A 13,271-nucleotide genomic window follows, 5' to 3' on the forward strand; every position below is an offset into this window, starting at 1 on the left:
ACGAGAGTGGATACTATTTAGAGTCATTGTCACAGTCTAAGCAAAAGATAATGGTGGCTTGGAGTAGGATGCTGGTAGTAGAGACAGAAAGAAGTAGATAGATTTTAAATAAATTTAGAAGTGAAACAGGGCTTTCTGATAAATAGGATTGGAGAGTGAAAGAAACGAAATAATTAGGAATGAGTCTTAGGATTTGGGCATGAGCAAATGAATGAATGGTGGTGCTATTCACTAAATATTGAAAGAATAGAGGAGGGATATTTTGGCCTGTGGGGTGGGGCCAGAAGATGGTGTTCAGTTTTAGAAATGTTATTTTTCAACAAGTCAGTAGTTAGATATACATTATATATATTTGTATGTATATGACAATTTGTATTTATTTGTATGTATTTGTATGTAAATATGTCAATGACACACTGCATATATGATGGTGGTCTCAGAAGATTAGTACCATACAGCCTAGGTGTTTAATAGGCTGTACCATCTAGGTTTGTATAAGTACACTCCATGATGTCCCCACAATGGCAAAATTGCCTAGCAATGCATTTCTCAGAATGTATACCTGTCATTAAGTGACACATGTCTGTATATATATATGTGTGTATATATATATATGTGTGTGTATAATATGATTATTTGTCTTAAAATTAGGATGATAATACAGTTCATTTTACTTTTTCTCCACTTAACAGTTAAAACATGAATTTTAATGATTGCATAATATTCCTCTGTATGATATTCTTATGTATTTAACTGGTTCCTTATTCCCCTATTGTTGTAAGGTTAAACGGTTTTTATTTTTTCACTTTTATGTATGCTGTCCTAGTGAATATTCATATACTATGCTTCTCATTATTTAGAATAAATCACCAGAATTGGAGTTACTGGATCTGAAAGTTATGAATATTCTTAAGAATTTTTTTATTCAAATGTATTAAATCACCTTCTAGAAAGATGGGGCCAATTTACATTTCCTCCAAAAGTATATGAGAAAGCTAGTTGACCTCACTTTCACCAGAATGTTATTAGTTTAAAAGCATCTTTGCCAATTTAAAGGTGAAAAAAATCTCATTTCTCTATCAGTTTATCATAGCCTATGTATTTTGAAGGTATGCTTCAGTTTTTTGTTTTGTTCTTTCCTGCCTGGCCTGACCTGTCTCACTGTATTCCAACTGCATGTGACTGGAGTCAGGTCCTGTTGCTAGTAAGCAGCACAAGGAGATACAAAGATGCCATTAAATCAAGCATCCTCTGTGAAAACATGGGCCTTTTGTCTGATATATTTCCCCAAATTCTATCTAGAATCAGAAAGCCTTGATGCTGTCTTCATCCTCAAATTAGCTTTCCTCCAAAAATATAGCATGTAAAGTACTTGTTATAAAGTTTTCCTATACAAAAGAAAGGAAAAAAAAGTCTTTAACATTTTCCATCCATTTTTTTATTTTTAAAATGGTATATGGTAAATAATACTACCATCCTTCTGAGCTAAAAGTATCAATTAAAACCTCTACAATATATCTCAAGAATCAGTAGTTAAAAATACATTCAAGGATAGTGTCAAGGTGGTGGCATAAGCAGGCTCTGAACTCACTTCCTCCCATGGGCACAACAAATTTACAACTACTCTTGGAACAATTACCACTGAGAGAGAACTTAAAACTGGATAAAAAGAACCTCCACAACAAGAGAGGGTGCTGACTGAGGTGGAAGAGGCAGAAATTCCTTTCTGGATAGAAAAAAGCCACCTTCATGAGCCGTGAAGCACTGAGAGCACTCCTAAGGTATGCAGCATTCCCTGGAGGAGCGGGGGATCTGAGTGGGGAGAGTGTTACCACTATAAGCAGCTTTTGGACTCAGCACAACTGAGACAAGTGTAATAATATTTGGCTTTTCTGGCTACTAATAACAATGGGGAATACCCCCAGAAAAGCTATTGGACATAATGGAAAAAAGCTGGCTCACAAAGGGCCAACACACAAATTCACCCATTTCCAAAAGCAATCTAAATCACCAGAAAGAAAGGTGCACAGTCCTTTGGTGAAAAGAAACTCACCTGATAGGCTCTGGATGCATCTCAGTGAGAGGTGAGACCTTTCCAGGGACTGAAACATTGGCAGCAGCCGTTACTGTGACATAGTACAGTTGTGCTGACACAGACACTGGCAGACATTGGAGTTCTTCCCATGGCCTTTTAGCCCAGGTTCTGCCCCACCCACTAGTGCACTGATTTAATCCAGCTCAACCAGGGCAGGCAGCCTGCCCTAGGGACTGGCCCCACCCAACACCAAGCCCTCAGGCAACTTGTAGGCCAACATAGGTGGGGTGCCTAGAACCTCTGCAGCCAGGTGAATGGGTCTGTCTCTGTGGGGCAGGGTGTGCACAAAGAGTGAGTGGAGTGTGTGGGACATTGGTGGAGTGTATGGGGCCTCTGAAGTGGGGTGACTTGGTCTGCTTCAGTGGATCAGGACAGGACTGTGTTGATGGAGTATGTGGCCCTGTGGGTGATGGGGCTTGTCAGCTGCAGCAGAATTGTGCTTCTCAAACAGCCACAAAGGTGATCAGCCCCACCTTCTGAGGCCTGAAACAATTGGGTGCTCCCATGCCTGGGGCCAGCCCCACTCAGCTGCAGTCCTGAGAAAGCTGACAACAGCCTTACAGGCTGGAGGCCTACAGCAATTGAAAGTCCCTGAGCCTAGCAACCAGCCACACTGGGAGCCTACTCACTTAACAGAAAAACTGCAACAGAAGTGTGCTATTAGACCTTGCAGCCAACTGTGCTAGGGCTCTCCATGCCCAGTAAAGTGAATGAAGGGTCCATAGTAGCCACACGCTGCAGAGTCAGGGGGATAGCTTAGCCTCCCTGGGCACCTGCAGCAAGAGCAACCCTGCCACAACAGGAGGACACATGTAGCCCACATGGGGGACACTCCTGGAACATCTGGAACAGGTGATGAGAGCGAAGCACACTGTTGAGCCTCATAAGGCGTCTCTTACATAAGGCTACCTCTCCAAAATCAGGAGATGTAGCTGACCCACTTAATACATAGATATAAGCACAGAGAAAGAGGCAAAATAAGGAGACAAAGGAACACATTCCAAGTAAGGGAAGCAGACAAAATCCCCCAAGAAGAACTAAATAAAACAGAAACAATGTACCTGACAAAGAGTTCAAAGAAAAAGTCACAAGATGTTCACAGATCTTGGGAGAAGAATGGATGAACTCAGGACTCAACAATGAATTGGAAAATATAAAAAAGAATGAATCAGAAATGAAGAATACAATACTGGAAATGAAAAATTCACCAGAGGGATTCAATAGCAGAGTAGGTGATACAGAAGAAAGGATCAGTGAGCTAGATGAAAGACTAGAGGATATCTCCCAAGCTGAACGGATAAAAGAAAAAAGAACTAAAAAGAACGAGGACAGTCTAAGGGGTCTCTGGGACAACATCAAGCATGCTAACAGTTGTATTATGTTCCAGAAGGAGAAGAGAGAGACAAAAGGACAGAGAATCTATTTGAAGAAGTAATAGCTGAAAACTTTCCTAACCTATGGAAGGAAACAGACATCCAGGTACAGGAAGCAAAGAGAGCACCAAACAAGATAAACCCACAGAGACCCACACAGAGAGACATTATAATTAAAATGTGAAGAATTAAAGATAAAGAGAGAATCCTAAAAGCTGCAAAAGAAAGGAAATGAGTTACATACAAAGGAGACCCCATAAAGCTATTAGATGACTTCTCAGCAGAAACCTTACAGGCTAGAAGGGAGTGGAATGATATGTTTAAAGTACTGAAAGGAAAAAACCTACAGCCAAGAATACTCTACCCAGCAAGGTTATCATCCAGAATGGAAGGGGACATAAAGAGTTTTCCAGGTAAGCAAAAACTACAGGAGATTATCACCAAGAAACCAGTTTTATAAGAAATTCTAAAGCGGCTTCTTTAAGTGGGAAAGAGAAGACCACAAATAGGAATAAGAAAATTATTTTTAAAAAAAGCAATAAAATCACTGGTTAAAGCAAATATACAGTAAAGGTAGCAGATCAACCACCTGTGAAGATAATATGAAAGTCAAAAGACAAAAGCACTAAAATTTTTTATTTCCATGATAAGAGGGTAATGGATACACATACACAAAAAAGAGGTTAGATATGAGATCTAAAACATAAAATATGGGGGGACAGGAGTAAGAGAGCTTTTAGGAAGAGGTCAAACTAAAGAGACCATCAACATAACATAGATTGCTATATTCGTAGGTTATTATATATGAACCTCATGGTAATCACAAACCAGAAACCTATAATAAATACGCAAAACATTAAGAGAAAGGAACCCAAACATAATACTAAAGAAAGCCATCAAACCACAAGGGAAGAGAGCAAGAGAAGACAAAACGAACAGAGAAGAACTACTAAAACACCCAGAAAATAGTAACAAAATGGCAATAAGTACATACTACTTTTAAATAAATAAAGTACATAGCTACTTTAAATGTCAGTGGACTAAATACTCCAATCAAAAGTCTTAAGATGGCTTGTTCAATAAAAAAAACCAAGACCCATATATATGCTGCATACAAGAGATACAAGAGACACACTTCAGACCTAAAGACACTCACAAACTGAAAGTGAATGGATGGAAAAAGATACTCCATGCAAATGGCAATGAAAAGAAAGCTGGGGTAGCAATATTTATATCAGACAAAATAGACTTTAAAACAAAAACTGTAACGAGACTAAGAAGGGCACTACATAATGATAAAGGACAATCCACTAAAAGGATATAACACTTGTAAATGTCCATGCACCCAACGTAGGAGCACGAAAATATATAAAGCAATTATTAACAGACATAAAAGGAGAAATAGCAATACAATAATAGTAGGGGACTTTAACACTCTGTGTACACCAATGGATAGATCATTTAAATAGGAAATCAGTAAGGAAACTGCCTTTAAATGACACATTAGACCAGATGGACTTAGTAGATACATACAGAATTTTCCATGCAAAAGCCACAGAATACACATTCTTTTCAAATGCACATGGAACATTCTCTAGGATAGATCACATATTAGGCCACAAAATAAGGCTCAATAAATTTTAGAAGATTGAAATGATACCAAGCATCTTTTCTGACTACAACAGTATGAAACTAGAAATCAACTACAGGAAGAAAATCAGAAAAGCCACGAAAATGTGGAGATTAAACAAAATGCTACTTAACAATTGCGTCAATGAAGAAATCAAAGGAAAAATCAAAAAATACCTGGAGATAATTGAAAATGAAAATACAACATGCCAAAATCTATGGGATACAGCAAAAGTGGTTCTAAGAGGGAAAGTTATAACAATACAAGCCTACCTCAAGAAACAAGAAAAATCTCAAATAAAAAATCTAACAGTGTACCACAAGGAACTGGAAAAAGAACAACAGAGCCCAAAATCAGGAGAAGGAAGGAAATAATAAAAATCAGAGCAGAAATAAATGAAATAGAGACTAACAAAACAATAGAAAAAAATCAATGAAACCAAGAGCTGGTTCTTTGACTAGATAAACAAAGTTGACAAACCTTTAGCTAAACTCACCAAGAAAAAAGAGAGAAAGCTCCAATAAATAAAATCAGAAATAAAAGAAGAGAAATTTCAATAGACGCTTCAGAAATACAAAAGATTATAAGAGAATACTGTGAAAAGCTATACACCAACAAATTGGATAATCTAGAAGAAACAGATACATTCTTAGAGTCAAACAACCTTTCAAAACTGAATCAAGAAGGTATAGAGAATTTGAGTAGACCAATCACCATTAAGAAGATGGAAACAGTAATCAAAAACCTCCCCAACAATAAAAGTCCACGACCAGAAGTCTTCCCTGATGAATTCTACCAAACATTCAATGAAGGCTTAATTCCTATCCTTCTCAAACTCTTCCAAAAATTTGAAGAAGAAGGGATGCTTTCCTAACTCATTCTATGAAGCCAACATTATCCTGCTACTAAAACCAGACAAGGACAACACAGAAAAGAAAATTACAGGCCAATATCACAGATGAACATCAGTGCAAAAATAAGAAAATACTGGCAAATCGAATACAACAATCCATTAAAAAGATCATACACCATGATCAAGTTGGGTTTATTCCATGGATACAGGGATGGTTCGACATCCACAAATCAATCAATGTGATACACCACGTTAACAAAATGAAGAATAAAAAATCACATGATCATCTTAGTAGATGCAGAGAAAACATTTGAGAAGATACAGCATCCATGTATGATAAAAACTCTAAATAAAATGAGTATGGAAGGAAAGTATCTCAACATAATAAAGGGCGTATATGACAAACCCACAGCTAATATCATTCTCAGTGGAGAAAAACTGAAAGCCATCCCTCTGACAACAGAAACCAGACAAGGATGCATCCCTATGTTCATTGCAGCATTATTCACAATAGCCAAGGCTTGGAAGCAATCTAGGTACCCATCAAGGGACGAATGGATAAAGAAGACATGGTATATATACACAATGCAATACTACTTAGCCATAAAAAGTGATGAAATCCAGCTGTTTGTGACAACATGGATGGAGCTTGGGGGTATTAAGCTAAGTGAAATAAGTCAGAGGGAGACAGTCAAATACCTTATTATCTTACTCATAAGTAGAAGATAAAAACAACCACAAACAACACGTAGAGAGAGAGATTGAATTGATGGTTATCAAAGGGGAAGCGGGAGAAATAGGAGGGCAAAAGGGATGGTTAGGCACATGTGTGTGGTGATGGATTGTAATTAGTCTTTGGTTGGTGAACATGATGTAATCTACACAGAAATTGAAATATCATGATGTACACCTGAAATTTATATAATGTTATAAACCAATGTTGCCGCAATAAAGAAAAATGTATTCATTATATGAAGGTGTATATTATTTAATAACCGTTCTCTGTGGGTGATGGGCTTATGATGGGTGATTATTTTATTTTTATTACTTTTATGTATTTTCCAGATGTTTAATATTGAACATGTAATTTCCTCTAAAAATAAAGATTTGACTAGAACTTTAAATTTTAGTTTAAAACACTTTAAGATGTGTTAGAAAGGGATTCCTTGAAACTGCTTTAAAATTAAATAAACAGAAGTAACCTAAATGCTTGCAGGGATTAAATAGAAAAACTTTTGTAAAAGCAGGCTTATATGGTATACTAATTATATGCCATAACTCTTGACCTCAAACCAACAATTACACTTTTGTAAAACCCCAAACCACCCTTTAAATATATTTTCAAACATCTTTTTTAAATGAATCAGAAAACAAAAAATGTCAAAAAGACTCTGACTCCCTATTGGTGAAGGGATAAGCCAGTATGCTGTGAAGTCAGGAAACCTGGCTTTCAGAGGGAGAGAAAACCATTCCCAGCTCAGTGTCAAACACATATGTCAGTTGTTAAATGGTATTTGCAAACCACATTAATAAGACCTTATTAAAGGGCTGCTCCTTATTAATAATGATAATATCTATTGTTGGAGTTTTTTCTAGGTGCTGGGTATCCACTATGTGCTTTACACACTCTCTTTTTGAAGACTTTAAAGAACTTTTTTTTAAAGTTACCCAATTTTATAAATGAGGAAATGATGCTCAGATAGCTTGCTCAAGATCACCTCTTGGTAAACAGTGAGGGTAGGATTTAAACTCCGGACTGTCTTCTCCTAAATCTTGCTCTCAGCTATGACTCGTAACCCTTAGCCTACTATTTGTCTGAACTGTTTTTCTTCCAAGCACGAACAATTGAACCTCCAGCACTTTCAACTTGCTTCTCTGCTGTTGCTGCCTCTAATCATTGCTCTTCGCTGAAGCACTGAGTGGGTGCAGAACCTCACTCACTGGCCTACTGTGCTTCCAGCTAGAAACCTCACTTTCTTTCTTTTGACCCCCAAAACACAGATAAAGCAACATTAAGTGTGACGTACTTTATTTAGAGGTTGGAGGGTGGGAGGGAAGAGGTGGTGAAGGTGATTACTGCTAAGAACAGGCAACAATTCCAATTCAGTGTCAGAGGCCACTGTTCCTAGGAATTTATTGACCGCTCCTCATCACAAAGGGTTTCTGTCTCAGACTCTGGCTTCTTGACACATTGCTGGACCCTCTGCCTTTCTTCTGCAACCTGTTTTTATAACACCCGTCTGGCTTCCAACTCTCCAAAATTTCCCCAAACTAGGAAGGTTGCACAGCTATTTAGTCTCTGTCTCCCACCCCCAGTGTAGGCTCTGACCCTATATTTGTCTTTCAGTAACTCATTAAGGTATTCTTCTAAGTCAAGGGCCATCCACTCAGGATGTCCACCCTCACCTTTACAAACGATTGGCGGTAGATTTGAAATTACAGTTGTTTCTTTGGCATTTCCTGAATCAAATTCTCCCACCCCTAACAACCTCAGCAAACCCTATGTATTAGTCAGGGTTCTCTAGATAACCAGAACCAATGGGACACATGTATACATATATGTTAAATGTTGATTTAATTTTATCTATTAAATACGTATAAATGTATGTTTTATTTATTATATTTATTCATACATATAAATAATATAAAATATATATAATCTATCAGATCTATCTATCTATCTAGAGAGAGAGAGAGGGAGGAGATTTATTTTAAAGAATTAGCTCATGTGATTGTGGGAGCTGCCATGTCCAAAATCTGTAAGCCAAGTTGGCAGGTTGGAAATTCAGGTAAGAGTTGATGCTGCAGACTTCAGTCCTAATTCTGCAGGGCAGGGCAGGCGCAGCAGGCTGAAAACTCAGGCAGGGTCTCTATGTTGCAATCTTGAGTCCTAATTCCTTTTACTTCAGGAAACCTCAGTCTTTTCTTTTAAGGCCTTCAACTGATTGGATGAGGCCCATCCGCATTATGGAGGGTAACTCACTTTACTTAAAGTCCACTGATTTAAATGTTAATAACATCTAAAAGATACCTTCACAACAACATCTAGACTGGTGTTTGACTAAAGAACTGTTCACTTTACCCAGCCAAGCTGACACATAAAATTAACCATCAGACTCTAGGTATTTGAGTTCCTGTTATTTACAGGCACAAACATGGTTCCACCCTCAGTGTCCTTAAAGATTAGTTGAAAATCCTATATTTCATTAAAATAGCCCATTCGTTCAGAAAGATCCACTTATGCATTATGCCCCCAACCACTGTATGCAATACCATCAGATTTACAGAATTGGAGTGAGAGCTAAGACCTCCAATGGCAGCTTTGGCACCATTGTGTTAGGGATAAGGAAGAAAAATATATAAGCTTTCCAGCAGAATGTTTCATGCTCTTTAAATGGTAGTGTTCTTTCTAGTCAAGGCCCTCTGAGTCACTAGACATTAAAACTGACCCAATGACACTCAAAAAAGATAGAGATGGTAATGATTGGTCAAGCAGTGACATCCACAGTCCAGGCTTCGTGGAGACAGGACTCCATCCTAGAAAGTCAGGAGCCGAGGTCGGCTCTCTGCTTCCCCGAGGTCGTTGAATTCCACCTTTCTCTGCAAGTCTTTTCCATTCTCCTGTGTATAGACTAGTTTCTCTCCTTATCCACTAGCTTGCACATGGCTTTTGGTGTTATGACTTTAATTAGGCCCTAACTCTACAAGGTTTTAAGCTCCAGAATTCATCTCTTAGTTCCAATTTGAGAGCATGTCTGATTGTCCAGACTATCTGCTCATGGAAGAGCAGCGCTTGAGTCAGGCGTCAGGTGAGACCCCATCATCCAGTCAGCTCCAGGAAAGGGTCATGGAGAACCATATTCCAACATGGGCCCACCTCTTCAACAAGGGGAAAATGTAGACTTGAATGATATCCCTAGACATGTCTACCACTTGTAGCTGCAGTGGAATCATATCACCTTGAACTTATCCAGGGACTTTAGACACAAACCTCATATAAAGAATAGAATATGCCTCCATTATTGTCATCTAAACCTCACAATAAATAAATCTGCCAAAATTATAGAGTTTAATATGAATAACAGAACTAAAAAGCGGAGTATACCAATAAGCAAACAGAAACACTTTATAATTCCCCATCCATACCCCATTCACCACTAGGGTGTCATAGTTATCTTAAAGGCAATATGGTTTGAGTATCCAAACATCTGCATATAGACTTTCCTCTGGTTCTTCCTTGAAACATACTTTAATGAGCTTAAGAATTTGTCTACATTTGGTGTATACACAAAACCATGCATACCATAAGTATAGGTGATTTAATGACTTTTTCAATCTTAAGTTTGACAATACATGTTTTTCAGCTCTTCCCTGTTGACTTAAAAATTACCCCCAGGTAAGCTGGTGCTCCATGTGGTGACATTATCATTGGTCATTCCACATGGAATATAACTCTTCTGATTAATATTTGATCTCATTAGTTTGGTTAATCATATCATATTGATAAAATAGATGTTAGAACAGGAAGGAGTCTTACTCAGTTTAATTTAGAAGACTTATCTAAGGTTTACGCAACTAATTAGTTTTAGAGCCAAAATATTTGGACTCCTGTTCTTGCTCTTTCCCTCCCAAATTTATTGTCTACCTATAAGGTTTGTTGTGTTCCACACTCATGGACTGCTGAATTATTTGAAAAACATAGTCTATTAATAGCCAAGAGCTTCAGAACAGGAAAATAAGGCTATATCAGGACAATCCCATTGCTATTAATGGCGAGGGAGTACAAAACGTATTCCCTGTTTGTGGTTTAGTACCGTCTTTTAACAGGGAACACAAAATATGTAATTCATTGGACAAATCTGCATATTTATGTGAATTTTACAAACAACACTTAGATGCCACCATCTTTTCCCTTTCTGTCATATACAGTATTGTTGATATCCTCTAAATTAAATACGATATTGGTTTTTAGCTTTTTGTAAAATCTCAGGGGTACTGCTCTTATGAAGACTTGCAGCATTAAAAAATCACTGTTTTTGAACTTTTCCATTTGTTTTCTGTGGACAGATGCAGAAATTTATGCAGTAACAAAACTCATTTGCTTTTCTAAAGTGTTGGATTGCATGAGTTTAAACTTGGGACAAAGAGGAGACACTAGTTTTATTGAATAAAACTGTTTACTCCCTTTATGGTACATGGCTGACTAACAAATGGTTGTACAGCTGTTTGCAATAACATAGCTGACAATGCCTACCTTTTGATAATTGTTACATAAGTTTTTCTTGTTTGTTCAACTAGAGTCATTTCCAAAAGCTTTATGTAATATGCCTGAAGGTTGTACTGAGAAAGAAGCATTTCAGAAATGATTTAAGCTACTTATATATGTGCACGGGCGTGTGTGTGTGTGTGTGTGTGTGTGGCGTGTTGCATACTTATACACATATGACTCACATGTCTCTTTCCACAAAGGATCTGAGGTAGCACAGGATGTCACTCTGGGTAAAAAGCCACATCAGATTACAGTCAGTTAATAGATCAGACACTACTTAATGCTCTCATCAGCTTAGATTTATTTAAACCTTACAAGTTGAAGGATGTGAGATCCTGGGACTTTTAATTTGCCCTAGGGCAAAATCATTCCTTTGTGCTGAAGGGGTGTAGGGAAAAAGATTTCACTGGGAAAGGCAGGCTTTTAGAAGAGTTTACTGTGTAATTCCTAAGGATAAAAAATCTCTAATATTTTACACTTGAAAACTAAAATTTTTTTAAAAGAAATTATTTATCAAAATTAAAAGTATAGGTGGGCTGACCTGGTGGTGCTGTGGTTAGGTTTGTGTGCTCCACTTCGGCAGCCCAGGGTTCACCAGTTCAGATCCTGGGTGCGGACCTACCCACTGCTCATCAAGCCAGGCTGTGCAAGTGTTCCACATAGAAAGTAAAGGAAGATGGGCACGGATGTTAGCTCAGGGCCAATCTTCCTCAGCAAAAAGAGGAGGATTGGCAGCAAATGTTAGCTCAGGGCTAATCTTCCTCAAAAAAGAAAAATTAAAGCTATAGGAATTGAAACACAAGGACAGTGTATTGCTGGCTTTCGGCATTGCTGACGTGGTTTGTGTCTGAGGTCTATTTGTACAGGTCAGATGTTCTTCCTTCTTCTCCAACAATGCTCAGCCTTGGCTTGCCTAATAACCTGCTATAACTGAGCCAACCACCTTCTGTAGGAGAGAAGCCAGGACAGAAATAGCTATAATTTAATGTAGTGAATAAGGGCATTCTAAAATCCTCAAGTCGGATAGCTCCCTATTTCTTATTTAGGTTGAAACAGCATAAACTCTAAGCTTCAAGGAATGGCAATTAGTTATTTGTGACAAGGCCTTTTTTCCATTCCTGGTTGAAAACAACTGACACAAAGTAACTAGTCATCCTAACAAGAAGACAATCATATTTTTATTAGGTGTAATTGTAATCTGTTCTTGCCTCGTTATACCATGGTGTTTAGGTATTTTTGATGAGTAGAACAATGTTGAGAAATTTTCCAAGAAAGAAAGATTATGACTTGAGGCTCCTCTCTAGACGTTTTGGAAGAACTTGCAGGGGGAGAAAATCGTGATTAAGAGCATGGGTTTTGGTATCAGACCAGGATATGACATCTCTAAGCCTCCATTTTTATTTTTTGTAAAACGGGGATAATAAAGGTCCTGCCTCACGTATGGTATGTTAGGTATTTACCAGCTGTATTAGTTTCCTGTTGCAGTTGTAACAAATTACCAAAAAGTGAGTGGCTTAAAACAATGCAAATGTATTGTCTTTTGTTCTGGTAGTCTGAAGTCCAAAATGCATCTCACTGGGCTTGTGTGTCGGGCTGCATCTCTTTCTGGAGGCTGTAGGGGAGGGTCTATTTTCTTCTCTTTTCTAGTTTCTAGAGGCTTCTAGAGGTTTCTAGCTATAAACCTTGGCTCGTGGCACCCTAGCATCACGTAAGCCAGCAATGGTCAGTCAAGTCTTTCTCATATTGCATCACTCAGACATTGACTTTCCTGTCTCCCTCTTCCCCTTATGAGGATCCTTGTGATTACATTAGGCCTCCCAGAGTAATTTCCCATCTCAAGGCCAACTGATGAGCAACCTTAATTCTATGTGCAACCTTAATTCTCCTTTGCCATGTAAGGTAACATATTCACAGGTTCCACGGATTAGGACAAGGACACTTTGGGGGACATTATTCTGCCTACCACACCAGAGGAACTGCCACTAAGTAAACACACAGGGAATGTTAGTTTTTGCTATTCTTAACCCAGAAAAAAGAAAGAACCCCTCTCT

The 13,271-nt window shown here is 38.1% G+C and overlaps 1 protein-coding gene and 1 long non-coding RNA gene across 10 annotated transcripts in view; one reads left to right on the forward strand and one right to left on the reverse strand.

Annotated features, from left to right (window-relative positions):
* LOC103558465 (uncharacterized) overlaps positions 1-2,205 on the reverse strand; it is a 73,388-nt gene extending 71,183 nt beyond the window's left edge. For 2 of the 3 annotated variants that reach the window (XR_546723.2, XR_546724.2), the window contains exon 1: positions 2,054-2,205. This is a non-coding gene — a long non-coding RNA (uncharacterized lncRNA). The remainder of the gene's footprint in view (positions 1-2,053) is intronic. The other variant, XR_011543141.1, reaches the window with a different exon arrangement.
* OXR1 (oxidation resistance 1) overlaps positions 1-13,271 on the forward strand; it is a 458,416-nt gene that overhangs the window by 314,889 nt on the left and 130,256 nt on the right. The gene's annotated exons all lie outside the window — the stretch shown is intronic.

This window comes from Equus przewalskii, chromosome 8 (assembly GCF_037783145.1).
Source record: "Equus przewalskii isolate Varuska chromosome 8, EquPr2, whole genome shotgun sequence".
Lineage (NCBI taxonomy): Eukaryota > Metazoa > Chordata > Mammalia > Perissodactyla > Equidae > Equus > Equus przewalskii.